At 37.8% G+C, this 26,922-nt stretch overlaps 1 pseudogene; it reads left to right on the top strand.

Moving 5' to 3' along the window:
• Positions 1–22,838: 22,838 nt before the first annotated feature.
• Positions 22,839–22,951, top strand: LOC112424472 (U6 spliceosomal RNA; annotated as a pseudogene).
• The last annotated feature ends 3,971 nt before the right edge of the window (positions 22,952–26,922 follow it).

Raw genomic sequence — 26,922 nt, 5'->3', positions numbered from 1 at the left:
GTCCTAAAGTAATTTAAAATAACCTCCAAATACAGTTCCACAGGATAACAGGTGGCTGAGGGGAGAAAGGTTGTGTAAGTTTGTCCAAATCTTTTGAAATTGACTAGAGAAACATAATTATATTTCTTGATTTATGTTTTACATACATTGGGACGAGGAAGCAAAAGGCAAATAATGCACGGTGTTCAGTCCGGGATTTCCCGATTCCCCTGTGGAAATCCCCACATGGCACTGGCACACAGTCTCAGATTCCATTCCTTTGTGGGTTCTTGAGAATACAGAGCCCATATCCTTGAGCTGTCTAATCTTATGTCACAGGGTTCCCGGTGGGAGTCTTCAAAGTAGGATCTACCTTGCCCCTGGGCTGCATCAACCTACCTGCCAATGCTGAGTTCTACATACATACCTATATGGCTTAGTCTACAGAACACTCAAAACAAAATAACTATCTTTCTAGGTACTGAGCCAGGATTGAAAACAGTATCCATTTCCTAAGAATAAGTGAAGAATGAATTATCACTTAATATCTCAAATAGAGAAAACTTAAACATTGTGACATTGTCACAGATTCAAATTTGCTAGGGAGGTTAAATATAAGAAAGAAAATTCAGCATCCTGATGAGCAGGCACCACTAAAACAAATTCATAGAAATGCATGAAACCTGAAGAACCACAGCATACACAATGCAATATTTGCTCACTGAACTCTTTTATGGTATTCATAGAAGGGAAAAAATGTAATAAAAAGAAAAGATCCTTCAAAATATTTTTATTTTGAAGAAACACTGCTAAAAAATATTTTGTTCAGTAATTATATATTTTAACTCAATTTACTGACATTTAAATTAAGATTTGTAGTGTATCTCTGTTTTCTAAGAGGTCCCATTACAAATTCAGTTTGGTTCAGTCCATATACTTGTGGGAATAGCTAGTATGTATAAGCACTAAATCAGACCCTCAGGGTATACAGAGGTGCTTGGAATCTAATTGGGGAAAGAAAAAAAGGACACATTAGAAATTAGGAAACATTTATTGAGAACCTACTCTGTATCTTACATGGTTCTAGTTTCTTGCTCAATGCTCTGATCCAAGGTATATATATACATATATATATATATGTATTTAATCAAGAGGTACAAAAAGCCAAGTAGAAAGTTGTTGGCATTTTGAACAGTAATATTAATAAATAACAATGGGGAATACTTACTGAAACCTCCCCATATTTTATTGAGAACTCCCCATATTCTAACACCATTGTAAGCACTTTACACATAATAACTCATATAATGCTCACAATAACTCTATGAGGCAGGTACCATTATTATTCCTATCCTGCAGATAAGGAAAGTGAGGGAAAGAGAGGTTAGGTAACTTGCTCTACCCCTACTCACATCTACTATTCAACATGTGAATTGATCTCTATACCCTCTGGAAATCCCAATGAAGGCCTGTGGTAGGGCATAAACCTGAAAAGACACACAGGACCCCTTCTTACCTTTACTCAGCTAGGCACATAAGTATCCCAGACCAAGAAGGGGAACAGGTCTCAGGGTCCAGAGAAACTGTTCCACAGTGACTCGACTTGCAGGCATAAGCAAGAAGCAATCGACTGAAACACAGGATTAAATGAGAGTCCACACACTGCTCCCTCCAATGTCCTCATCCCAGAGTGTTTGAAACCAGACTATATCATCTAAGCAAGACAGTGCAGAAACTGTGCAATCCCAAGGAAAAGATCTCTGGAGACTTATATTTGGGGACCTCCAACTGAGATGGCTGCTTTGCTATCCAACCATTGCATTTGTGAAGCCTACTAGTTAACAAGTCTTCCATCAGAGAACTGTTAGCCTTTGAGCACCTCACTCTAAAATAGAAACATTAACACTGATACCAGCAGTCATTAAAATGAAAATTAAAGGGAAAAAAAGAAAAATATACTGAAGTCATAGGAAAAGAAGATAATATGGGAAGAATGGAAAAAATTACTTTCCTCAGAGACATAAAATAAGACACTACATCTTTTACCTCAAGGAAAAGATACCACAATTGTCAGAGAACAAAAGGCACCTCATGGAAATAAAATGATAATAATAAGATCAGAAATCACAATTCAACAAAAGTATTGGAAGATTAAAATTTAGGCAATCTCCTGGAAGAGAAAATTAAAAGTAATATACAATAGAAAAAAAGTTAAGAAAATCAGAACATTTATCCAGGGTGTCCAATATCCAAACAATAGGAGTTCCAGAAAGTAAGGAAAGAAAAATGAGGAAAAAAAATTATCAAAAAAAAATTAATACAAGAAAGTTTCCCTTGTCTACAACAGAAGGAGTTTCAAAGGACCCGACACATAAAGGAAAAATGTTCCCATCAACTCACATCACTAGGAAAGCTCAGAGCTCCAAGGCGAAGGAACAGATCCTAAAAACTTTCAAAAGGGAAAAACAATTCATACTGATACAAATCAGAAATCAAAATTGCAACAGATATTTCAGCAATAAACATGGAAACTTTAATATTATTGAGCTATGAGTTCAAAAACTCAAAGGAAAATGATTTCCCACTAGAATTCTCTATCCAGCCAACCCATCAATCAAATGAGTAAAATCTCAGCAACTTCACTTCCAAAGTATCTTTTCTCAGGAAGCTATTAAAGATTTGTTCTACCAAATCAGGAGCATAATTATAGAAGAAGGAAGGCAGAGAATCCAGGAAACAAAAGTACTAACACAAACTTTTGGCAGAGGAAGGCCCCCGTAAGAGAAGTACAAACCAGACTTAAAGAGGCAGTAATTTGTATGACAGCAGGAAGATATAGATTTGCAGGAGGGGGTCTCCAGGGAAATAAAGAAACTGATTATTTTGTCTGTCAGAGCATTTTTTAAAAAATTCTGAACAGGTATTCTATAAACCTGAGAAAATTACCAATAGGTATATAGAAAATCAGTAAATGAAAACATAATGCAATGAGTAACTACAGAGAAAATAAAAAAAATAGGGAAATAAAAAAGATAGTATTCCACAAGAAATAGTACTGGACTCAGCCATAAAATATATTTATATGGTCATAATAAAGCAAACACAATATTTATTTAATCCCAAATTGCGAGATCTATTTTAAAAAGATGGGGAGAGCAGACATGGGGTGGGAGGCTGCTCTTGGGGGCTAAAGTTAGGAAGACAATAGATAATATCTAATTTTATAAAGAAAAAAATAGCAGTAAAAGCATGTTATTTAAAAATATGGACACAAATACCAAAAGAATTTCAGCACAGTTGCCTCTAGGGAATAGAAATAAAGATGTGTGAAACTGAGAAATAAAGGACCACTTATTTTTAATAATTATTTGATATTATTTACTTTCTAATTTTGTATTGCAAATTATTTAAACAATACACAAATGTATAGAGAATCCATATATCAAATGGATTTGGTTTATGCAGTAGATTTTTTTTTAAGAATAAAGTAGTTTTTTTTGGTACTCCTTCCTGATCTCAATCCTACTCTGTCCCTGGAGAAGTTCCTGTGTTTCAAGCACTTGCATGCTTTTAGACCCTGGCTTTCTAGGTTTACCTCTATAAACAATGTTGTCCTGTTTCCACACTTTCAAACTTTACAGAAGTAGCCTCATATTGTATATGTCATTTTGCATTTGCTTTTTTTATTACGCACTGTGTTTCTGAAATTTAATTAACCATGCTGATGAGTAACTTCTGTGCATTAACTGCCATATATATTCCATTGAAAAAGGATAATGCAATTTACATATTTGTCTCCCTGTTGATGGACCTTGTAATTGTTTCCAGCTTTTCAGTATTACCATCAATACAACAAACATTTTTATACGTGTCCTCTTGAAAAGGTGGGGTGGAATTACACAGCACAAGACCTGAATATTTTACACTTTACTAGATATGACCAAATGAGTGCTTCAGTGGTTTCACCAACTCACACCTTCTCCAAGAAGTGAATGAGTTCCCGTTGTTCCAATCCTCACCACAACTCCAGGCTATACTTCTGAGAGCTGCAGGTTTTCAGAAGCAAAGACCCACATTGGTCTCCTTATGACAATCACTTCTGCTGAGGATGTTGCACCTTTATTGAGGCACAAGTAACCCAAATGGCAATAATGATGCTCCTACTGTGTAAATTTCTCCACCTTTGCTCACACCTGTCTTCTTAGACTGCCCCACTCTGTCTACCACATACTCGAAGACCAAACTCCATGCTCATGTCCTCTCCGAAGGCAGCCCTGACCCCCTCTCACAGAAAGATTCTTTCCTTCCTTAGGACTCTATTCCCATTCCATGATTATTGTATGCTGTCAAGGATTAATGAGACCACTTTTCCAAAGTACAGGTCCTGTCACTTGAATTTACTCTAAGCAAGCCTCCCATTATGATAGCTTCTTACTGATAGTAAGAAGCCTTTGCATTTACACAGGGCTTTGAAGATTTATAGACTTTTTTCATAGTCATTATCACAGTTGCTTTTAGGCCTTTTTGAGTATGAGGACTCTTTTCAAACGTAAAGAAACACCTCTGCACAGAAAAAAAAAAAAAACTATCATCATTTTCTGCCACTCTGTAGGTAACCTACAGAACAGGAGAAAAATTCTGCAATCTATCCATCTGACAAAGGTCTGATATCCAGAATCTACAAAGAACTTAAACAAATTCACAAGAAAGAAACAAACGAGCCCCTTAAAAAGTGGGTGAAGGACATAAACAAACACTTCTCAAAAGAAGACATTCATACGGCCAACAAACATATGAAAAAAAGCTCAACATTAATGATCGTTAGAGAAATGAAAACCAAAGCCACAATGAGATACCATCTCATGCCAGTCAAAATGGCAATTATTAAAAAGTCAAGAAGAACAGATGCTGGCAAAGTTGCAGAGAAATAAGAACACTTTTACACTGTTAGTGGGAATGTAAATTATTTCAACCATTGTGGAAGACAGTGTAGTGATTCCTCAAAGATCTAGAACCAGAAATACCATTTTGACCCAGCAATCCCACTACTGGGTATATATATGCCCAAAGGAATATAAATCATTCTATTACAAAGATACATGCACATGTAAGCTCATAGCAGCACTATTCACAATAGCAAAGACATGGAATCCACCTAAATGCCCATCAATGATAGACTGAATAAAGAAAATGTGTTACATAGACACCATATAATACTATCCAGAAAAAGGAATGAGATCATGTCCTTTGCAGGGACATAAATGAAGCTGAAAGCCATTATCCTCAGCAAACTAATGCAGGAGTAGAAAACCAACCACCACATGTTCTAACTTATAAGTGCGAGCAGAACAATGAGAACACATGGACACAGGAAGGGGAACAACACACACTGGGGCCTGTTGGAGGTTGCGATGGAGGGAGGGAGAGCATTAGGAAAAATAGCAAATGTATGGTGGGCTTAATACCTAGGTGATGGATTGATAGGTGCAGCAAACCACCATGGCACACATTTACCTAGGTAACAAACCTGCACGTCCTGCACATGTACCCCAGAACTTAAAATAAAAATTTAAAAAGACTTTTTAAAATAAAAACTGTTGAGTTTTCCTCATGATAGAAATACATTATATATTGATTTAGCAGATACATAATAATGTAAAACTGTGATGATTTTAATACCACTTTTACATGGATTTTATTTTATTCATTACAAAACTACATACTTTTGAAAACTCATTTGGTGTTTCATCACCTGTATATTTAGTGGCCCATCTAAGAACAATGCCAGATTCAAAACATAAGTATTATATCTGGAAAAAGCCAAAATCTGTTGTAAACAATTTAAATATTATATTAAATTTCCATAAGTGGAGTCAAAGAAGTCATTAATAACACTCAGCAAACCCTTCTTAAAATTCCCCTCAGTTTTTTCCACACCGAGGAAAACGTACTGTGCTCATGGCCTCATATCCTGCTGTGGTCTTAACTCTATAGTCTTGTGTAAACTCCCCTGGAGTTTCTCCAGACTCAGCTTGAGGTGCTGTTTCTGTTTCTCTCCTTGTCCCCGGATCACTGTTACTGTCTCTCTCCCTTCCTCCACCCATTCTCTGAATTGCTGCCTTCCAAACTATAGATCTACCCACTTTTCTGGCCAGCACCACAAAGGCCCAGGGTTAGCAACTGCCGAAATATAAGAATTCTTACCTGAGAAATATGGGGTAGGGGAAAGCTGCAGGCATGTATTTTGAGTTCATTCTATAATGTGTGGCTACTGTTTTTTTCATTCTGTGGAAATGTTAAGGATTTGTACAACTCTTCAGCACCTCAAGGGTCCACAGCCTTTAGGAGAAACCACTGCCTCATCTTATACCTCTTTCAAAGCTCTGCAGGACCCAGCTTAATAATTTATACAGCGTGTTTTGTGACAGTACAGGGCAGCAACACCTTCTAAACTCAAACTGATGTTCAAGCATATACACTCCAATAAATCAGTGTTCCCCCCTTGTCTAATTTATGGATTCACTTGGCTAGGAAAAGGTCAGGGAAAGTATTGGAGTGGATTCAAGCTGACCCAACCATCAAAAAAAAAAAAAAAAGAAAAGAAAAAAAATGAGAGCATTTCATTGTTTGTTTACCCCACAAATTAGAGTTTTCATATAGATATTATTTTTATAATAATATCCACTGACCCATCTGACACTCAGCATAATTTATGTGAAAATACTGAAAGCATCAGCAGAATAAAAGTTAAAAAGTTGAGAAGGGATGCAGCAGGAACAAAGATGGAGGAGAAAAGTGTTTGTATAATGTATTGAGAACCCAGGCACCTCATTTTTTTAGCCAAAATAGGAAAATAATGTCTGTATCAATATAAAACTTAAGTTTGTAGCATTCTAAGTAGGTAAGACAGGTTTTCTCTTCTATTGGGAAATGTCCTTTTGGCTTCCTAGAATATTCCTGATGGAGAAGTAAAACTGCAAGATTAAAAATAAATATTAAACACATACAGATGCACCACATGTTACTATGCACATAAATTTGGAGCAGGAGAATCGGTATATTAAGAAACAACAGGAAATCAGATGACTGGACTTTTTGCTTAAAGGCCAGTCTATTCCATTAACAGTCTATGCAGATGTAGCAATTATTTTCATCTTCAGCTTTCTAAGAGAGTTTGGATAGGTGATCTCTAAATTTCCTCACAACTCTGAAATTCAGAATTCTGAAAGTTTTCGCATTGGATTGGTCTCATCCATTTGTCCTTAACTCTAAAAAACATACATACAATGGAAAGAACATTAAGAAGGGGTTTATAGCCCAGCTCTCCCCACAGGTATGTGATTTTGGGCAAATTATTATCTTATTTTCTTCTCACTATTATTATTATTACTGTTATTAATCCCTCAGTATGTAATAATATATTTCTTACAGTGCTGCTGAGAGGGCTAGAAAAGATAAACATATAAATCTATATTCTAAATGATAAACATTCTGCAAATATAGTTGTTAATATTTGCATGGTTCTGTTGACAAGGCTTGTTCTTCTATAGGGAGTGAGATAGTAGGAGATTGAAATTTTCTAGGATAAAAGCTATGATATCCTTTGAACTACATCTTCCCATTTCCTGTCCACTCACTTCCTCACCCCTGGTAACCACCATTTTATTTGCTATCTCTGTATGGATGAACGAGTCTAGCCATTTAATGTACAACATGAGGAAGAGGGCTAATAAAAATCACATCATATTAGGAATTGTTGTTAAATAAGTAGATTTTAGCTGTCCTTGCCACAACAAAAAGTAACTATGTGAGATGATGGATATGTTAATTTCCTTCCCTATAGTAACCATTGACTATAGGTATCCTGTAACATCATGTTGGTAAATCTCAAATATACACACGAAAAATATTTTAAAAAGAAAGAAAAAGGCTAGAGTTTAATAGCTCTTCTCCAAAATAGTCATTTGCACAGACACAGCAGCCAAAATTGTAGAATAGTCTTACGATTCATTTATTCTATTTTTTAAAATATGAAAGAATTTCTATAACTAGAGATAGGAAAAATCATCAGCAATATCTTCTCAAGTAATTAAAGACCTATTCTGGCATTTTTTAGTTTAATGAGCTGTAGAATGGGTTATGCCAAAGTAGGAGAGACAACCCCACAAATTCAAATGCACTGTTTGGTGATGTCTACAATGCAAACCTTCAATTTCTATACCATTCATTCACCTAAGTTTGGAATTTTTTTAAAAAGTTCCTTTCTTGGATGTTTACTTTCCCTTTATCATGAGAAAGTTTGGATTTTTTTTTTTTTCCAAACTTCTAAATGACTTTACTGAACCTCGTTGTCTGCTTAATCAAGAGTTGCCAGGAGATATTTTCTCTGGATGGAAATAAATTAAAAATTAACTCTGACTGCTGTCTTCTACATGGAAGATTATGCAAATATTCATCTGTTCCTTTGAAGCCTTGAACATCCTGTGGGACCAGAAACCTCTTAATTATTCCTACTAATGTTTAAAGTAAGTGTACACTTACCAGTAGTTCAGGAGGAAGCGAGCAAACAGTGGTCACAATATTAGAATGATCAGTAACTGTATTTCCAAACAGCAAATCTCATGGTAGAAATATGGTTCTCTTGAGCCTTGAAAGGGTCAGCATCACCTCATTGAGCCTTCCTCTCCACTGCCCCAGCAAGCCAGTGATATGGAATGATCCCATCCAGGGGAACCTTGCAGGCTGAGAAAAGAACTTACCCAAACTCTCTCTCCTGGTGCTTTTTTCTCCTTTTCCAAACTAACTTAATATTTTGACTAAATGAAATGTTCCTGGAATAAGATATTAATTTGACTGTTTTGTTAATAGATGAATAAGCAGGAAAACTTATTTATTCAAGCTCCTGGCTGAAAGAAAACTGTCTGGAAGAGGAGAGGCTAATTTCCTGGCTGCAAACGGTATTTGAATCAATAATGAATGTTGTGGAAGAAGCTACTTCATCTTAGGGTATTCGTAATCTAAGGAATAAGAGCACCAGTGGAGGATAAGGAAATGCTCAAAGATGTTTTTGTAGAAGAAAGAAGCACAGCTCAAAGGGTCTTAGCTCCAAAGAAAGGCAGAGGAGGCACCATGTGTGCCAGGAACTTTACTTGAGTATAATATTCTATCTTATGACCACACAGATTCATTCAAGCTTTCACAAGTTCTTTAAATCCCACTTATAAGCAGCCCCCCAAAATAAGCAATAAATAAGTCCTCTGTCTTAACAGTATGGCAAGACAGGCAAGTTAACAGCTATAGGCACAATGAGCTTAAAATGAAGCATAAAGTATTATAAAAGAAAGCATTCAGCAGAAACCTGTACAAAGAATAGAAATTTTCTGGGCAAAGATGGAAAACATGTGAGGGGCAGAACAATTATTATCCTCCTACAAGTGAAGCCCCAACATACTAATTATTCTAATGGTGAGGGAAGAGTCAAGATTCAGATCCAGATCTTCATCCTCGAAAGTCTAAGCACTCAGGGATTCCCAGCTGAGATTCAGAGTCCTGTTTATTTGTTTAGTCCCGTATAGTTGGAAGAAGGAAACTTCCTGGGAGAAACTGTCCTCAGATTATTCTCCTAAGTTGGAGGAGAGAAATGATAAGGAAAGATATTTTGTCATCTTTATTTCAGCAAATTAAGCAAAGATTGCTTTTCAATATACTTCCTAGAAATGGTTCTAAAAGGGATTGTGTGTGACTGGCTGGGATACTTGCAGTAAGAACTCCGTGAGAGCACTAAAATTTTGAACTTCTGGCAAGGTAGAAAGGTCACATGTTTGAGCCAGCACCCAATTCCGGAATATGTCTAAGGCACCTACTCTTTAAACTAGCAAAATTGGCCTCAAAAGGATTCCAAATGCCTATTATAAGGCAAATGTTAAATAAAGTTCTTGCCAATCTTACAACTCAGAAATGTTTCTTCAAAGACATGAGAGCCATCTCTTTGAAATATAATCATCAGGGAAAAAGGCCTGTCTCAGTTTTTCTGAAAGAAGATAGACCTAACTTCAGTTGTCAACTGACTCCAAATCACAAAACCTACCTGCAGTTATAAACATAGCAGAAAATTAGCAAGTTTATCTTGAGAACATAAATGGAAGTGTTGTATCCACTTGGCTGTATAAAACAGTGAGATTTCTTTCTGCCTCTGCAATCTCTTCAGCAGATTGCCTGTGGCGTGCATCACTTTTTGTGCTAATGCTTATTCAATAATAAAACTTTTATTTCTCTTGTACCTTTGAGAAAAGGTTTTCTGGGTTGGGTTCAGATTGTGTTTTTAATATTTCTTCAATACTTCCCATCATTTTCCTGCTGACAAAAACAGGAGAATTGAAGAGTGAATTTTTGACAACTGTTTGGAATCCAGATGGAAAGTTGAGCTTTCTCCAGTTTTGAGGAAGGAAAGAATGAATTGTTCTCATGTAATCACATGGCAGGCAAGCTTTTGCAGCACATTTAGCCAAAGCCTGCAGAACATAGGGTCAAGAACAGCCTAAGCCCGTTGTCAATCTCCGTCAGTGACAATTTAATGAAAAATAGCATTTGAATTAAAAAAGACGAAAGTTTCCCCAGTTTATCATCTTTGTGTAACCAGGACAATTGCCGAAGGAAGAAATGAAGACAACCTCCCCAAATCTACCAAGAGAAAAGAGAAGAAAAGTTTTGGAAAGACTCTTCACAACATGTTCCCATGTTTGCTGTTTGTGTTATTTTCCTTTCAGTTCTTAATAGTTCTACTATTCAATGAGGCAGGCCTATGTCTTTCTGTGGGGTCAGCGGAAGTAGGAGGAGCAGAGGAGACTCTGCAGCCAGCGATGTGGGGAGGGGGCCCCCAAATGATGGGGGAAGCTAGAAAGAGAAGAAAGAGAAGGCTGAATGCCTAAGGTCTTAGAAAAAGGAAATGAGAGCCCGGCTTTTGTGATCCGTGGGCAATGGCTGTTCACAGTGTGCCCCCTGAGACACCTGAAGGAGTACAATCCCCCCAGGTATTCTATCTTGGGTGAAATGCCTGATATTCTACCATCAGGAATTTGTGGCTTTAGTTTTTGGGTTGATCCTTGCTCAGTCGATGAACAACTATTCACTGAGCATTTGCTGTGTGCCTGGCACTGTACTGGAATCTGGGGTAGCATTCAAACAGGCACACTTTGTTTAGGAAGTAAGATACATAAATACATAAAGACAAATGTCCTAAAAGGGGAAACATTGCACTGCTGCAGGCATTGAACCCTACAATGGCTTTTCACCACACTTTATCACACTCAAATTACCGTCTGCCTCTCTGACTTCATCCCTGTGTGCTTTCTCTCTCTGTAACACACCATCTTTTTCTCCATTCCTCAAACACTTAAAACTCACTTATGCCTCACAGTCTTCATACATCTTCTGCTTCTAGAACACTGGATTCCTAGATCCTTGTATTCAGGTATTTGCTCAAATGTTCCCTCTTCAGAGAGGCCTTTCCTGACCACTCTGAAGTGGCCATTTCATCTCTCACTGTTACAACATCCTGCAGTCATGCTCAGCATGGCCTTTACTCCTACTTAAAAATTGTTAGCATGCAATTTAATTTGTTTTTATTAGTTTATTTTCCACCTCACTCTCCTGGGGGATACATTTCAAGTAGGCAGAGAAACCTGTTTATCACATTCACTGCTGTTTCCTACATGGTAAGTGAGAACAGTGTCCAGTACCCAGCGCAGAGCAGGTACTTGATGGTTATTTGATTTAATTAATTAATAAACGGCATGTGCCCAAAGAACCCAAGAGTATCTTTGAGTTAGAGGGGAAAGGAGAGAAAGCACAAGGGCACTGGCATTTGTAAGAAATGAAAAAGAGGAAAGGGAAAGGGATTAAAAATAATAATAATAATAAAATAAAATAAAATAACTTATCTCATATCACAGTTTTGCCTGGGGCTGCAACTGGTACTAGTGAAAATATGTTTCAGTCAGGAGCCAAGAGGAAGCTGCTTCCTCCAGCTTCCCTGGGAACTGTGTACTTCGCATGTGCCACTGGCCATCCCTTTGCACTGGAATCATCTTCCTATATGTTTGTGGTTGCTCCTACAACAGTGCCTGGGTCTGAGTTGACTTTCCCCTTTCATCTTCCTCCAGCATCCATCCCATGGCCTGGAGAGAAGCTGGCACCATCTCATAAATGTGCACCGAATGAACTATCATGAGGTATATCCTAAAACTACTCTTGCAAAATAAATGCTTGCAAAAATGAAAATAATACATAAATATTTGATACAGTCTTGTCTTTTGCCATTTATCTTTCTCATAGAAGTATAAGAGGGAAGAAAAAGAAGTCATTCTACTGAGTTGAAGCCCTTGAGCAAGTAGGGTTGGGTGATTTCAGACTTCATGGCAAGCTCCCTAATATGATTTGGATCTGTGTCCCCCACAAATCTCATGTGAAATTATAATCCCCAATGTTGAAGATGGGGCCTGGTGGGAGGTGACTGGATCACAGGAGTGGATTCTCATGAATGGTTTAGCACCATCCCCTTGGTGCTGTTCTTGTGATGGTGAGTGTGTTCTTACAAGAACTGGTCGTGTAAACCTGTGTAGTACTTCCTCACTCCTGCTCTCTCTCTCTCCTGCTCTTCTTCCTGCCATGTAAGACACTTGCTCCCCCTTTGCCTTCTTCCATGATTGGAAGCCTCCTGAAGCCTCCCCAGAAGCAGAAGTGACTATGCTTCCTTTAGATCTGCAATATCATGAGCCAGCTAAACCTCTTTTCTTTATTAATTATCCAGTCTCACATATTTTTTACAGCAATACAAGAACAAACTAATACACCCCGCTTTAGGCAAAGACCTCACCACACTGACTTCTTAGCATCTCCATCAGTGTCTCAGACTAAATGCTTGAGGAACTGGTGCTGCTTTTGAGGACTACAGTCCATCTGCTCCAAGGAATTTTTCCAAATTTCCACCAGGAGTGTTCACTGTGACTCAGTTTCCTCTTGAAAATACAATAAGGGTAACAATATCAATTTTTGGTTTTTTGTTTTTTTGTTTCTGAGATCGAGTCTTGCTCTGTTGCCCAGGCTGGAACGCAGTGGCACAATCTCGGCTCGCTGCAGCCTCTGCTTCCTGGGTTCAAGCAGTTCTCCTGCCTCAACCTCCTGAGTAGCTGGGATTACAGGTGCACGCCACCATGCCCAGTTAATTTTTGTATTTTTAGTAGAGACAGGGTTTCACCATGTTGATCAGGCTGGTCTCGAGCTCCTGACCTCATGATCTGCCCGCCTCCACCTCCCAAAGTGCTGGGACTACAGGCGTGAGCCATGGCACTGGGCCAACATCAAATATTTGTACGGCCTTTTACAATTCACCAAGCACTTTGCCATCCATGGTCTCATCTTTATCTTATCACAGGCTGTTACTTGAATAGGAGAGATTCCATTTGGATTCCAGATTACAGAGGGCAAGCAGAGATGAATTACAACTTCTGGAAGGAGAATAAAGAGTGCAAGGAGCAAACACAGCCTAGCATTGCTTCTCATGAAAGAACAAGAGGAATACATCTGTACCTTCTGACATCTGTAAGCTCTCTGAGGGCAGGTGTCATGTGGCACTACTATTAATGATGGCTACTATTTAGCAAGTACAGTCATGTCAGTTAACAACAGGGATGCATTCCAAGAGATGCATCATTAGATGACTTCATCATTGTGTGAACATCATACAGTGTACTTACGCAAATGTAGATGGTATAGCCTACTACACACCTAAGCTACATGGAATAGTCTATTGTTCCTAGACTATAGGCATGTTACTTAATAGAATACTGTAGACAATTGTAACACAATAGCAAGTATTTGTGTATCTAAACATAGAAAACGTTCAGTAAAAACATGGCATTATAATCTTATGGGACCACCATTGTATAGGTGGTCCATTTTTTACTAAAACATCATTATGCAGTGCATGACTGTACCTGCTATGTATCAGGCCCTAAGAAAGGCACAAAAAACATACATTATTGGTCTAGATTTACTGTTGGTGGAGAATGTTGGGTAATAAAAGGCTTTCCTCCAACAAAACCTCAGACCAAAGCCCATAATATGTAAACCAAAAGAATGACTGTCTCTGTTGAGCTATAGGTGTTGGCTAGGCCCTGTTGGCTCCTCTCTCCTCCCTTCAATTGCCACTCCTGTGGCCATGGAGATGACTTGGAGAACTGTCCAGAGCACAGTTGGAAAAACAGTGCTCTGTTGAGAAGGCCTTGGCTGGGCCAGGCACCACAGGAGAAAACTGAGTGAAAGGAGGTAGGAAGGCAACAGAGGAGTTGTTTTCCCATGTGGCATTCTGGTTGAGGGGCCCAGCTTCTCTGATGAGGGGTTTAGCTGATGTATTCTCCTGTGCTATGAAAAAGCCTCCTCACCTTGCCTGAGAAGCCCCGTGACTTTGAGAAATGTCCTTACGGCAACATAAACCTCTAGTCTACAATCAAGTTTCTAGTCTGGATGCTAGGTGCTGGAAAGGCAATTGTCCTGGACACTTTTCCCACTTCTTTCCACTTAAATCCCATGTGAAAGTAGAAAAGGATTATAATTCTGCCTGATGCCCACTTCTCAGCATCCACAGAGCACTGCAAAATGCATCCCTGACAGTTGAGAGCTCTGCCTGCAGACACCAGGGAAACTTGAGAAGTCTGACCTCCTTGCAGCCTTTCTCTCCCTCTTGCTGGGCCCTGGCAGATAGTGATTTAGCAAAGACAGGGATGACTTGGGGGACTCACCTTCCCCTGAATTCTGCACCCACCTCTCAACAGTGCTTGGCAAAGGCTTGGGAGCTTGTCATCTTTCATAATCACCTTTTGTATTCTGGACAGCCTCCCTGGATATTTTTCTATCTTGTCTGCGCTAATGGAGACCTTACCTGTTAGAGATCCCTTCCTCTTTCTGCTCTCTGTCCAACACAACCCCTTAGAATAATAACAGGAACAAAAATGAACAAACAAATCGAAGCCTTGCGTTTGAACATCTTACTATCATAAAAAAGCACATTGGCTTTGGAATTGAACGAAGAAAAAAATATAACGGCAGAAAAGAGCTTAATCCACTGCCTGAAGCATGGCAAGGTATTCCCTAAATCTGTGGGTGACAGATAAGTCTGCTGTTGTTACTACTGCCAGCACACCAAGGACTGCTGCCAGACATCCCTAGGCACACTCCAGAAGGAATGTGTTCCTCCTGCCCTTGTTTAGCCTTTCCTCTTTTCCCCTAGACTGGACCCTTGAAGTCCCAGGATGCCTTAAAGTTGAACCTCTCTGGGTTAAGTTACGACAAATTGTTCTGCTCACCTAAGGCACAGCTGCCGCAAAGTCAGACTGAGACGCAAGGCTGTCTAGGGAGCAAGGGTGCACTTGGGGTCAGCCAAACTTACGTCTGGAGCCACCATTTCACTGACAGTAGGTAACTCTTAAATTTGCTTTTGGAAAGGTAGGTTTATTTTGTTTTTGTTTTTTGGTTTGAAATATAGTCCTTGCATGGTAAACAGGCAGAAAGCTTCTGGAGCCAATATATAAGCAGAAGAATAAAAATAGAAAAGAAATTTGAGTGTGTGTTGCTGGACTAGAGGGTTGTGAAAGGAGTGACACCCCATACGTCCCAGGCCAAGTGTGAGGCCAGCTCTATGACAATCATCTACAGACACTGAGGTACCTGAAGAGGGGAGACTGCTTTCACTGCCTGGATAGAGGCCTGCTGAGATGCAGGATCTCTGGGCTCAGCCTGGGGCTGCCATCGGAGCAAGCAGGATCATAGTGAGGAAGGTCACAGGAACACAACAAAGCCCCATCACCTGGGATATATGGGAACATAGAGATGGCACCTGCTTGTGACCTGGAGAATCTTAAGCATAGGAAGATGGTAGGGGTGGTCCTGGATGTCGCGAAGAAAATAGAGAGGGCAGCAGTGAGGTATCCCTTGGTTCCTGTCCTGCCTCGTAACCAGGAGGCATGTGTTTCTTATAGACCAGACTGGTGCTATAAAGGGAAGCAGAACTTGGGCTATCTTATATGTAATCTATACACTTAAGAAGGACTTTTAGATGAAGAAACTGTTAAAAAGAGGCTACATTTTTTACTGCAGTGGGTCAAAAGCTGAGGAGTCTCAAAAGGTCAGCCGAGGAACCCATTACCCATGCCAGAGAACTGTGTATGTGGAGATCCTGCAAGTTCTTTCTAAGAGCCCACACTGGTTCTCCAAGAGAAAGCCAGCAATGGATGTCTGCCACTCAGAGAACATCAACAGCCAGACTGCAGTAGCACCAGTTAAACGACATCTTCTTTGTGTTTTAAATCTCATCCCCTCCCCTACCCAGAACAAGAAAGAGGCAGAAAAGGATGAGAAGGATGGAAAGGAGAATTTTTTAAAATGTTCTTTCCCCATTACTCGCCTCTGAGCAGTGGTATGCTGCTGGCTCTCTTGGCGGAAAACACCCTGGTTTGTAGTGGTTGCCAATTTCCATGGTGCAAATACTCCCACCATGGCTGATTTAATCCACCAACCTGACAACACTGAACTTGGAATTGCAAAGAGATGCTAACAGTTGGCTATTGCTGAGACTTTGATCCATCTCCAACACACTGCTGCAGCTGAGCCACAGATCAGGCCTGAGCTGGAGTGGGAAAAGAAAGGGGGTGGAAAGACAGGGGAAGATCTGAATTGGGTATGAGATTGAAAACTTTATTTAGACTAGGCAGGATCTCTTTACAACAGCATGAGGCTTAATAGCCAAAGTGGGCCTACTCTTGGAGTTGAATGTGATCAAGAAACTTCATAACCTCTAAAGATGTCATCAAGAACTTTGAGAAAAAGATGAACCAGTGTATACTTAAGATAGCAGTGAAACATAAAACCATTCTCTGCTTGTATCTCATCAAGCCCAGACTGTTTAATGTTCATGTTATATTTCAGTCCCACAGGACCCCTCAGGAGCTGCTCATTTATTACATTCCAGAGAAGCAATAAATCTGTTGTGGATCTTTTTACCTTTCATTCATGCTAACCATCCTCCTTCAGAGAAATGAGTCTGAACCTTCATAATGAGAGTTCATCACATTTGTTTCACAGAAAATTAAGAAATTTGAACAGTATGAGTGACATCGAGTGACAAAGCAGAAACCCAGCTAGTGGCAGAAAGGATAGACCAGGGAAGGCATGTGTCCTGATGTCTCACTGCCTTCCCAGCTCCTGAATCATCCTTGTGCTGTGTATGGCCATTACACTGTGAACCCTCTGCAGACACTGAGCTAGGTCCTCAGGAGTCCACCTGCAGTGGAAATTTCTCTTGCTAGACATAAGCTATGAGAAGGAGAGATTGCTTTGAGAAGGGAAACAGTTGGAGCAAGATGACTCTCGACAAGGTGCCTAACAGACTATGACCCATCATATAGGCAAGTATACTTTAGACATCCCTCACCTGCTCAAGTTCCAGCCTGGCCCAAGACACCATCACCGTCTGTCTAGAGAAGCAGTAATCTTCTAACTGGTCTCGCTAATTCTATCCTTGCTCTGTATCATATATTACACACACAGTAGCCAGAGTTATTCATTAAAACCCAAGTCAAATCCTATCTGCTGAAAAACAAAACACAGGCTCCTCCAAAGTCCTTCCAATGACCTCACCTCCTACCACTCTACTATTCACTCTTCTCCAGCCACACTGATCACTTTGGTATTCCTCAAACCACCAAACATATTCCCACCTCATGGTCTTTGTACTTGTTGTTCTCTCCCCCTGGTATTTTTCTCATCAGAGGCCGTGTCACATACTCCATCATTTACTTAAGACCGCTTCTCAAAAGACGTGTTAAGCAAAGGCATCCTGACCACCTTCTATAAAAAGCCACTTGCCCGATCCCATCACTTCCTATTCCCCTCATTCTGGTTTATTTTCTGCAAGCACTAACACCACATACATAGTATATATTAGCATGTTTGCTCACTGTTGTCTTTTGATTTGCAATGGAGTTTAAACTTCAAAAGAACAAGGACTTTGCCTGATTTGTTGTATCCTTAGCATAACAAATGAGCCGATGCATGTAACAGCAGCACAACAGATATCTATTACATTAATAAATGTTCTCCTAAATAATATGCATTGACAACTAGCAAAATGTGGGGAAAGGATCCTCCAAGCCTAAAGAGCAAGAGGCATTCCATGAATCATCCCTTTCCTTCCTCACCATGAGATAGATGGGAGAGACAGAAAGTTCACCCGCTTTAGCATTCTATTTTTATAGAAAGGACACAGATTCCTAAAGAGAAGAAAATAAACACATGTTGGGAGGAATATTAAATTCCACTGGACCTATGTTTACCCTCACTAAACCACATTTACCATCTTTTCATCTCCCTCTGTCCATGTCTATCTCTTCCTCATTCCCTTAATTCTTTCATTCCATCTACATTATTTATAACTTTGGAAGTAGTAGTCTCAATTGACCGGTGTAAAAGTGATTATATTTCATATTTCATCCCTGAAGCAAGTAAAGAATTCTCTGGCAGGCTTGAAACTTTCTGCTTAACTAGTGAGATGTTTTAGCTGACACTAGCATGATATTTTTTATTGAGGTATAAATTACCTATAGTAAAAAATATTGATCTGAAATATGTGAATAGAAGGTTTTGATAGAAATATACATTTGTGTGAATACACACCTATCAAGACACAGAACATTTTCATTACCTGAATGATCCCTTGTAGGCAAATCACTATACCTTTCCAGAAGCAACCATTGATCTTGTCTCTATCAACATCATTGTTTTTGTCTACTCAGGAATTTTACACTAATATACAATTTTTGCATATTTTGCCTGGCTCTTCTTGATCAGGATATTTTGAGATTCATTCATCATTTAATTTATTAAAACTTACTTTATTCTATTGCTGAGTAGTATTTTATTGTAAGAATATGCCATAATTTGCTTATCCATTCACTTATTGATGAACATTTATATCCTTTTCAGATTTCAGCTATTATGAATAAAGCTATTTTTAACACATATATGCAAATATTTTGTGTGTATGCAAGTCTTTTGCCTTTTGTGTGGGGAGAGGGTGACTTGTGTGTTTCTATTTTTCTTGGATAAACACCTAGGAGTGGAATTGCAGAGTGATAGAGTATGTCTAGGTCTAACTTTATAAGAAATCACCTAACTTAAAATAACTGAATTATTTTACCCTCCTGATATGGCTTGGCTGTGTCCCCATACAAATCTCATCTTGAATTCCCACATGTTGTGGGAGGGAACCAGTGGGAGGTAATTGTATCATGGGGACAGGCCTTTCCCATGCTGTTCTGGTGACAGTGAATAAGTCTCACAAGATCTGATGGTTATAAAAAGGAGAGTTTCCCTGCACAAACGCTCCTCTCTTTGTCTGCCACCAACCAAGTAAGACGTGACTTGCTTCTCCTTGCCTTCTTCCATGATTGTGATGCTTCCTCAACCATGTGGAACTGTAAGTCCAATTAAACCTCTTTCTTTCATAAATTACCCAGTCTTGGGTAAGTCTTCATCAGCTGCATGAAAATGAATACAGTAAATTGGTAACAGTAGAGTGGGCGTTGCCACCCAAAAATGTGGAATTGACTTTGGAACTGGGTAACAATGGAGGTTTTGGGGGGCTTAGAAGAAGACAGGAAAATTTAGGAAACTTTGGAACTTCCTAGAGACTTGTTGAATGGCTTTGACAAAAATACTGAAAATTATATCAACAATGGAATCCAGGCTGAAGTGTTCTCAGATGGAGATAAATAATTTGTTGAGAACTGGAGCAAAAGTCACTCTTGTTATGTGTTAGCAAAGAGACTGATGGCATTTTGCCCCTGCCCTAGAGATTTGTGGAACTTTGAACTTGAGAGAGATGATTTAGGGTATCTAGCAGAAGAAATTTCTAAGCAGCAAAGCATTCAAGAGATGTTTTGGGTGCTGTTAAAGGCATTCAGTTTTATAAGGGAAGCAGAGCATAAAAATTCAGAAAATTTTCAGCCTGACAATGCAATAGAAAAGAAAAACCCATTTTCTGAGCAGAAATTCAAGCTGGCTATAGAAATTTGCATAAGTTACAAGGAGCCGAATGTTAATCCCCAAGACAATGGGGAAAATGTCTCCAGGGTATGTCAGAGGTCTTCACAGCAGCCCCTCCCATCACAGGCCCAGAAGTCTAGGAGGAAAAAGTGGTTTCATGGGCCAGACCCGGGGTTTCAGTCCTGTGTGCAGCCTAGGTAAATTGGCGCCCTGCATCCCAACTGCTCCAGCCATGGCTAAAAGGGGCCATTGTACAGCTCGGGCCATGGCTTCAGAGGTTGAAAGCTTCAAGCCTTCACAGTTTCCATGTGGTGTTGAACCTGCAGATGCACAGAAGTCAGTAATTGAGGTTTGGAAATCTCCACCTAAATTTCAGACTATTTAGGGAAATGCCTGGATGTGCAGACAGAAGTTAGCTGCAGGTATGGGGCTCTCATGGAGAACTTTGGCTAGGGCAGTGCAGAAGGGAAATGTGGGGTCGGAGACCCCACACAGAGTCCCTACTGGGGTACTACCTAGTGGAGCTGTGAGAAGAGGGCTACTGTCCTTCAGGCCCCAGAATGGTAGATCCACTGACAGCATGCACCATGTGCCTGGAAAATCCATAGACACTCAATGCCAGCCTGTAAAAGCAGCTGAGAGGGAGGCTGGACCCTGCAAAGCCACAGGGTCAGAGCAGCCCAAGACCATGGGAACACACCTCTTGCATCAGCATGACCTGGATGTGAGACATGGAGTCAAAGAAGATCATTTTGGAGCTTTAAGGTTTGACTGCCCTGCTAGATTTCATACTTACTTGGGTCCTGTAGCCCCTTTGTTTTGGCCAATTTCTCCCATTTGGAATGGCTTTATTTACCCAATGCCTGTACCCTTATTGTACCTAGGAAGTAACTAACCAGCTTTTGGTTTTACAGGCTCATAGGTGGAAGGGACTTGCCTCATCTCGAATGGGACTTTGGATTGTGGACTTCTGAGTGAATGCTGAAATGAGTTAAGACTTTGAGGGACTGTTGGGAAGGCATGATTGGTTTTGAAATATAAGGACATGAGATTTGGGAGGGGCTGGAGCAGAATGATATGGTTTGGCTGTGTCCACACCCAAATCTCATCTTGAATTCCCATGTGTTGTGGAAGGTACCCAGTGGGAGGTAACTGAATCATGGGGCAGGTCTTCTCCATGCTGTTCTCATGATAGTGAATAAGTCTTGTGAGATCTGATGGTTATAAAAAGGGGAGTTTCCCTGCACAAGTGCCTGCCACCATCCACATAATACATGACTTGCTCCTCCTAGACTTCTGCTGTGATTTTGAGGCTTCCCCAGCCACGTGGAACTGTCAGTCCAATTAAACCTCTTTCTTTTGTAAATTGTCCAGTCTCAGATGTCTTTACCAACAGTGTGAAAATAGACTAATATACTTCCAAATAGCAATGTATAAAAGTTCTGGTTGCTCTATATCGCCATTAACATCTGGTGCTATCACCCCTTGTAATTTTAGCCATTATAGTAGATGTCTACTGGTTTCTCATTATATTTTCTCTTTGCATATCTCAGATGACAATTAATGTCAAACACATTTTCATGAGTGTATTTGCCATTTAAAAATATTCCTATGTGAAATATCTGTTTTTCATCCAGTTTTCTTGACTTTAATCTTAAAATTATTTAGTTATAGGAATCTTTGTATATTCTAGAGATAAATCATTTTTCAATAGTATGAACTAAGAATATACTCTACCCACCTGAAACTTGTGCTTTTGTTTACCTAGTGGTGCTGTTTAAGAATAGAAGTTTTAATTTTGATAAAGTACAATTTACTAAAATTATTTACTTTTTTATGTTTCTTGAGTACTAGACAAGAAATGTCTGCCCATTCCTAGGGAATAATATTTTTCTATATTTTCTTCTTGATATTTCATAATTTTAATATTTACATTGAAGTCCATAATTAATTTTATATAAATTATAATGTGCTATAAAAGGTAAAAGATAAAGTTTATTTTATCTATAAAAATATCCACTTATTTCAGAACCATTTGTTAAAAAGACTACCTCTACCCCCATTGAATTACCTTGGTAACTTTGTCAAAAATTATATAACCATATAAGTGTGAATCATATATTTCTAAACTCTGATTACTATAACTTTATCATTAGTATTAAAGTCAATAAACTTAAGTTACCCAACTCTGTTCTTTTTCAAAATTGTTTTGTCTATTCTGGATTATTTGTATTGCATATAAATTTCAAAATAGAACCAGTAATTTCTACCAAAACAGCCACATGAGTTTTTGATTGTGGTCATAGTGAATCTATACATCAGATTAGGAAGAATTACCAAATTAACAATGTAGTACTAAGTCTCCCAATCCCAGTAGAATACATTGTTCCACATATTTAGGTCTTTCTTAATTTTTTAAGCAGTGTTCTATAGTTTTAAATGCAGAGTTATTGCATATCTTTTACTAAATATTTCATATTTTTAAGACACAATGTATTATTTAATTTCATATTCAAATTGTTGATAGTTTATAAAACAGTTTATTTTGTCTATTCACTTTGTGTATTATGACTTTGCTAAATTTCTTTATTAGTTCTAGTGTACATGTTTTAAACTCAGAATTTTTAATACACACAAGCATGTTGCCCAAATGTTTGTTTGCCTTTTTCCTCCACATGCCTTTTATTTATTTTCTGTGACTTACTGCACTGGCTACTACCTTTAGTAAAGTACTGACTTGTTATGATAAGAGTAAACATCCTGTGCTCACTTCAGCAGCACAAATATTAAAACTGGAACAAAAAAGAGGAGATTAGCAGATTAGCTAATCCTGCATGAGAATGACATGCAAATTTGTAAAACATTCCGTATTTTTATATAAAAGTGAAATTCCACAAAAAGATAGATACCATAATGAAGAACCAAACTGAAATCCTGCAGTTAAAGAATTAAATGAATAAAAAAAAAATGCAATCAAGACCTTCAAAAGCAGACTTGATAAAGCAAAAGAAAGAATCTCTGAACTTGAAGATAGGTCATTTAAAATTTATCCAGTTAGAATAAATAAAAATAAAAAAGAGTAAAGAAAACCTACAAGAATTGTAGTACATCATTAAGTAACAAACATTCATTTTATAGTGATGCCAGAAGGAAAACAGATAGGCAAAGGCATAGAAGATCTATTTACTGCAATAATAGCTGAAAACTTTCCAATTCTGAGAAGAAATATGGATGTCCAGATCCAGGAAGCTGAAAAGTCCCAAGTAGATTCAACCCAAAAAGGTCCTCCCTGAGGCATATTATAGTCAAAGGCAAAGAGAATTTAAAAAAAAAACAAACAAAAAAAACAAAAACAAACAAGAGAAATGTATTAAGTCAATATAAAGGTATCCTCATTAGAATAACAATAGATTTCTCAGTAGAAACCTTACAGGCAAGGAGAGAATGGGATGATATATTAAAAGTACTAAAAGAAAACAATTGCAAGCCAAGAATGCCATACTTAGAAAAGTTATCCTTCAAAAACGCTTTCTCAGGTAAGCAAAAACTGAGTAAAATTGTCACTAGACTGGCCTTATAAAAAATGTTTAAGAAAGTTCTGCATCTAGAAGCAAAAAGATGATAATCACTATCATGATAACACACAAAAGTGTAAAACTCACTGGTAGGGCAAATACACAAATGATAAAGAGGAAAGAATCAAAGTTCATCACTACAGAAAACCGGCAAACCAAAAAGATAAATGAGATAGAAAAATAAACAAGAGAAGATAGAAACAACAAGAAAACAATTAACAAAATAACAGGACTACATCCTCACCCTCAATAACAAGTATAAACACATTACATTCCTCAATAAAAGATATAGACTGGTTGAATATATTTTTTAAATAATCCAACTGTATGCTGTCCACAAGAAACTCACTTCACCTTTAGAGACTCAGATATAACACAGACATTTAAAAGAGTAAACATAACTTTAAAATAACTGTTATAAATATATTCAAGGACTTAAAATATAGACAACAAACTGTGTGGATTGTGGGACTGTCCACAGAGCCATATCTGGAAATTAAAAATTGAAATAGTCTGAATACTACCAAAGGGTGAAAACAAAATATTAAAGAGCAAATTAAGTCCAAAATGTGTGAAGGAGGGAAATAGTAAAGATAACAGTGGAGATTAATGAAGTGAAGGGATAGGGAAAGATATTCCACACAAATGGAAATCAAAAGCAAGAAGGAGTGGCTATACTTATATCAGATAAAACAGATTTTAAGTCAATAACTATAAAAAGAGATAAAAAATGGTTATTATATAAAAATAAATGGATCAATTCAGCAAGATAATATAACAATTATAAACATATATTCAACTAACATCAAAGCATCCAGATATGTGGAATTGCAGATTGGCTAACGGGTGCAAGCATACAGTTAATTAGAAGGAATAAGTTCTAGTGTTCGATAGCATAGTAGGGTGACTATGCTATCGAACTAGTATATATATATAGTATATACTATATATATATTATATATAGTATATATCTAGTATATATAATATCTAGTATATATCTCAAAATAGTATATATCTCAAAATAGCTAGATCAGAATATTTGAAATGTTTCCAACATGAGATGATAAATGCTTGAGATGATGGATATCCTAATTATCCTGATTTAAACATTATGCATTATATGCTGTATCGAAATATGTATAATTATTATATATCAATAAAAATAGTAAACATCCTTACATTTTCAAAGTTTTACATATTTCATCATTAAATATTATATTAGCTGTAGATATTACATATACATACTAGATAACTTTTATCTAGTTAAGGAAGTGTCCCTTAGTTTCTAGTTTGCTAGTTTTATCATTACTGGATGCTGAATATTTTAAACAATTGATTAATATTAAAGATTGGTGTTATTTTTTCTAATACGTTTGATAGAGTTTACTAGTGAATCTGTATCACCCTAGCATTATCTTGGTGGGAAGTTTATTAACTATAAATCAACTTATTTACTGATATGTAAGGCAAATTTTAAATTTCTTTTCATGCCAGTTATGGAATTTGTGTCTTTCAAAGATTCATCAATTTTATCCAAATTATCCAATTATTGGCCTACAGTCATTCATTCTATTTATACTAGTACCTTACTATCTACTCATGGCCTGTATAGAATTTCTAGTGATGCCTACACTTTCATTTAGATGTACTAAATTACCAAATTTGTTTATTTTCTCATTTTTTTAAGATTCAGCTAGCTGGAAACTTGTCAATTTTATTGATCTTTTTAATGGCTCAACTTTTGTTGATATTTTCTAGGGTTCATTCATTTTCTTCTTCATTAATCTCCACTCTTATCTTTACCTTTTCCCTCCTTCACAAATTAAGTCCCTCCTTTGGACTTAATTTGTTCTTTAATATTTTGTTTTCACCCTTTGGTAGTATTCAGACTATTTCAATTTTTAATTTCCAGATATGGCTCTGTGGACAGTCCCACAATTTACATACTTTGTTGTCTATATTTTAAGTCCTTGAATATATTTATAACAGTTATTTTAAAGTTATGTTTACTCTTTTAAATGTCTGTGTTATATCTGAGTCTCTTTATGTTAACTTTTTTCTCCTAATCTTGGGACACATTTCCTTATTCCTCACATGCATAGTAACTTGTTGTTGTTTGCAGGAAATTGATACTACAATGCTAAGAATATGCATTTTGTTTGTTTGTCTTCCTGTAGAGTGTTGAGTTTTGTTTTAGAAAGTAGTTCTTTCACAGCCTGATCAGTTTTGTCCCGGAAAGTCTTGTTTTTAGGCTTTGTTAGGGCAGATATATAGTAGTTCTTGTTTAAAGTCTATTTGTAAAGCGTACTTTCTGTAGGGTCACAGCTGAATATCTGGCAGGAACCCTACCAGCAATGAACCTTCATTTGGCTGTTAGCCTCCTTAGTACCAGTTCTGTCAGGCTTCACAGTCTTATGCTGACCAGGAGAAAGACCAATTAGGAGATCATTATAGGCCAAACACACAGATATCATTGCTTCCCAGGCACAAAGTTTCCCCCTCAAAGTATGTAAGGGTTATAGGAGAGTGCACACCAACATATATTCTCTTGTGTTTTAATTTTCTTGACTCAACTAGAGTATATAATGTTTGAGGGCAGAGGCCTTCTCTAACAAACACCAAGTTCTTGCTCAACACAACACTTCCTGCTAGGCTCAGAATAAGTTTGTCTTGCCGAAATGTGTTGGCTTGGGGTGTAATGTGACAGAGGAATGAGAGTAATGAATTCTACGGATTTGAATATCAGTACATCTTGACAGGTCCCAAAAATGAAACACATCAAAATTTTTGGCCCAATTTCCCAAAAGAATACAGAAGTCAAGAGAATTATTTAATATATTAAGCAAAAAAGATTAGGCTACTGAAAATATTATAACCTGCTTTATAGTCCACCAAGGTGGAAAGGACATGGGTTTTCTACTAAATAATCTTGCATTTAATTTTGGTTCTCCACTGATTAGCTGAATGGGCTTTAAAAAATTTATTTGCCCTCTCTGAAACTTAGTTTCTTCACCTGTGAAGTAGAGGCATTAATTTACTTTTATAGGGTTTTTTTTTTAGGCTTAGAATGGCAAATGTAAAATATCTAGTTTTGTGAACCATAGTAAGGGCTCTAAGGCTGTGGGTTTGTTCCCTTATCCACATCAGTAAGTAAAAATGGCTATGAAGAGGGAAAGGTTTATGTGTCTAATAAAATCAGGAGGCTTGGATTCTCTGGAAAAGTATGCCTCTTTCTGAGTCTCAGGATTTTTTGTTCTTTGTTTCATGAGGG

This window comes from Macaca nemestrina, chromosome 12 (genome assembly GCF_043159975.1).
Source record: "Macaca nemestrina isolate mMacNem1 chromosome 12, mMacNem.hap1, whole genome shotgun sequence".
Lineage (NCBI taxonomy): Eukaryota > Metazoa > Chordata > Mammalia > Primates > Cercopithecidae > Macaca > Macaca nemestrina.
Note: the sequence above shows the minus strand (reverse complement) of the source record. Positions and strands in the feature narration are given on the sequence as shown.